The following is a 3,700-nucleotide window of genomic DNA, read 5'->3' as shown; positions in this document are numbered from 1 at the left end:
TCGGAAATTTGTTTCCTCGGAATTCCGTCTGAAAATTCCGAGGGATTTCCGACGAAAGAAGAAATTCCGAGGAATTATTTCCGACGACTTGTTTCGTCGGTACGTCGTCGGAATAACGGTATTCCGACGAAATTCCGACGATTTTTTCCCTCAGAATCTTTGCTGTTTTCTTGTAGTGTTAAGACCAAGATTTCTGGGAACATATATAACATATCCACGTGACAATTTAATCAATCAAAAGTGCATAGCAAAGTAGCAGATCATGATTCCTTTCCATGGTTCTGATACCATGAAAGATAAAGCAAATCAACTTGAATAACAAAGATGTAGCCTGAGAAAACGTTATGTTGAAACGTTATGTCTATTCAACTTACCAAACATTATTACTATCACATCTATCTTCTATTACTATAAAGTACACTATTCTCTCATTTTCCTGCTGCCACGTCAGTAATTCTTTGTCTCTGGGTGTGACACGTGTTTTTAAACGCTGCGTTTTGTTACGTTATTTTGTTACTTTATGGGCTTTCTCCGTTAATGAGCTATTATTCTGTTTCTCTGTCAATGTCCAAGCCCGATAGAAAGATACAATCTTCTTCACGAGAGACTAAAGAGAAAATTAGGGTTCATCGTCTTTTTTCATCTGTGAAATCCAAGAGCTAGACGAACAATGGAGATTTAGCATGTCAAGCGAGACGAACCGTCGTGAAGAATATTTGTATCAAGCTTCTACAGCATCGTTTTGTCTTTGGTTCTTTCCTGTGAGACGTTACGAAGTGACTTGATTCATCGCCTTTAAGAAACATCTTAACTCAATCGACGCAAATCAAGCACAAAGTCTCATTCAATGATACTCATCCATTCAAGGCGGTGTGTATTTTACCTATAAAAGGGTAAGCCTTCATCCCTTGAACATCATCCCCTCAATCATTATAAGCTCTCTCTTTCTCTCTCGATTGTTTAATTTCCTTCTTCTATCGATCTGCTTTATTTCATGGATAGATTTTGTTTGTTATGCATTTCTAATCTCTTTTGATGTATGATCCCTGCGTTTACTAAGATCGTCTGGGCTCTCATTCTTAAACAGTGGCTCGATTTGAATTCTCTTGGGATGACACTGACTATAACCAGAGACACTTGATAATCTGAAATTCCAGTATGTTCTCTTCTTCTGTTTGGATCATTGGATTTACTGTTTTTGTATATGCGTGTTGAGAGTTCTTTTTGGGTTCTTTTTGTAGAATCTGATTTGCACGTTATCAACAATTCTGAGAAAGCTATCACTATTAAAATGATGGACTTTTGTGACTGAAACCGAACCAAGAACAAGAAGAAGTCTTTAATATATCATTTTTATGAGACTGAGATTATATCATATATCTACTCAATGGTTTAGTGTGTTTGCTTTTAGTTTTTTTTTATCTCCTCTACTAACTTAAGCTTCCATGAATGGCAAATTCTCAAATCAACTTTTCTGATTTGAAGGATGGCCACTGTAGGCAGTTTGTGGTGACACGTCTTCTTCGATGATGGAAGGCTCACAATGAAATAAGGTAATCTTCTTCAACCTTAAAACCTTTCATCTTCTATTGATTTCATATTTGCCTACTTCTATAACCTTGAAAATGCTCAACTTATTTGTTTCTCAACTAATAACATCCCAACAGCCCTTTCCTAAAAACAGATTATTATCTCCTTTACTCAACTTATGTAACAACAGTTTTTTGCAGACGTTGTTTGTCAGGTAAGGGAAACTACGGTTTATCTACTTCATGAAAAGTTAGTACTCTTGTGTGTTGAGCCAAAGGTGATGATCGCAACCAACATCTATCCGAAATTAGTTGGAGGTGAACATAATCAGCTCTCATCTGTCAGTTTTAATTACATGAAGTTGACGGTTAATATCTTTGCCTACTGTCTTATCACCATGAATGGACCTAAACTCACAAAAGCTTTGTTGGTAGAATGCAGAGGACCATCCAGATGATGATATGACAGGGGCTGTTAATCTCTCTATGGACTCGAACCTAATTGTAAACAACATTGGTCTAGATAACACCAAGTCACCAACAGGTGTGATGCTGCTGCATCAATCGAAGGCTGTTCAGAAGTGTCTGAACCAATTCCTCCGAAACTGATCCACTGATCAACACGAAGGAGGAAAAAATGGATGGTGACAAGGGTCCAAATCTTAAGAAACCTCCAGATGCTTGATCACTCCAACTATGGAGACAATGAAGTTGGCGAAAAATTTCGCAGTTCCATTTCCGGTTCCTATGTTTTTACACTTCACTGAGTAATGTTGTTGTCTTTCAACTTTTTAACTATCCGGTTCTTGGTTATCGTTAGTTAAGTATTTTGGTACACCCAGTAATTTTAGTATCTGTGTTGTGGTTCTGGAACTTTTTTAGCAACCAGATTTTTGGTTTGTATTGTTTTGGTATTATTTTGGTATTATTTTGAAAACAATTAAAAAATATATAGCAACAATAAACACCACTATTGCAATTGACAAATTTAATTTTTAAATTAAAGCAAGAAAAGTCTTTATTAAGTGAAAAAAGTTAAAAAAAAAAACAAAGGAATACAATTTAGTCAAGTTTGGACAAATACCTTAATGTACAACAATTCGGAAAAAGTAATAAATAAATAAATAAAATAATTATTCTCTAAATAAAAAATATTGTATCATTTGAAAAAAAAATCATAAATATGCATGGTGATGGTATAATACAGTTTAGTCAAGCATCTTTGATTCTCAATCATTTTAATATAGTATATAAGGAAATAACTCATGAAAATAATTGTTTAAACATAATATATAACCAATTCACTCAAACAATATCAACTCAAATATTTAACAAAGTATTTAAAAACATTTGTAATTACCATAAACCTTTCATTAATAATAACATGGTTTCTTATTTTCTGTCAAGGGAAATATGGAAGAAGAAGAAAAGAAGAAGGAAGTGAGAGAACTCGCCCCCCCCCCCCCTTTTTTTTTTCTCTGCTACTCTGCTATGTCTCCAAAAAAGAAACGTCGCAACGCCCTCTGCGGATCATCAAAAATGGCTCGCCTTCAGGCTGCCGCCAAGCCGTCTGTCTCCGTTAACTCGTTGAAGAAGAAGTCTCTAATCGCCGGAGCTGCGTCCTCCGTTGCTGAAATAGCCACTGCTGTGGCTTCTGAGACATCTCCTCCGTTCAGTACGGTGGTTGTAGCTGCCTCTCCGGTAGTATCTGCTTCTCCAGTTCCGGTTTCGTCAGTCCTCTCAGTGGATCCGCCGATTACGGAAGAAATTACTCCTGCTTCTAACGGGGAGGAAGGTGTTGAGATCCCGACACCAAAGCTTGCTACTTCAGTTTCAAAGGAGGTATCTTTACCGGTGCTCCCTGAGGTTACGAAGGAGACAAAGAGCTACGCTAGCCTGCTGAAAGCTTCAGCTGAGTTAGAGGAGATCGGTACTCCGTCAGAGCATGTTACTGGAGTCCCGTTCGTATTTATTCCGGATGAAAACATAGCGGCCGCGAAGGAGGAGTTCAAAGAGTTCATATATGCTCGATTCCATGGAGATTGGCCAGCTATGGGTCAAATTATCGGAGTTGTCAACGCTCTATGGGCAAAGAACGGTCCGAGAATCTTTGTCCACAACGTGGGAGAAGGAGAGTTTCTCTTGAGGGTCACAAACGCCAATACCAGAGA

General features: G+C 37.6%; 1 long non-coding RNA gene across 5 annotated transcripts; it reads left to right on the top strand.

The window, feature by feature from the left end:
* The first annotated feature begins 568 nt into the window (after positions 1-568).
* On the top strand, positions 569-2,454 carry LOC106342794. 5 transcript variants are annotated; one of them, XR_001269888.1, is made up of 5 exons: positions 569-893; positions 1,088-1,156; positions 1,242-1,553; positions 1,731-1,847; positions 1,972-2,454. It is a non-coding gene; the product is annotated as an uncharacterized LOC106342794 (long non-coding RNA). The 5 variants fall into 5 exon arrangements; XR_001269889.1 differs by lacking the exon at positions 569-893 and having other exon boundaries at positions 900-1,156; positions 1,242-1,390; positions 1,486-1,553; XR_001269886.1 differs by lacking the exon at positions 569-893 and having other exon boundaries at positions 900-1,156.
* Positions 2,455-3,700: the final 1,246 nt, after the last annotated feature.

The sequence above is a fragment of the Brassica oleracea genome, chromosome C4, assembly GCF_000695525.1.
Source record: "Brassica oleracea var. oleracea cultivar TO1000 chromosome C4, BOL, whole genome shotgun sequence".
Lineage (NCBI taxonomy): Eukaryota > Viridiplantae > Streptophyta > Magnoliopsida > Brassicales > Brassicaceae > Brassica > Brassica oleracea.
Note: the sequence above shows the minus strand (reverse complement) of the source record. Positions and strands in the feature narration are given on the sequence as shown.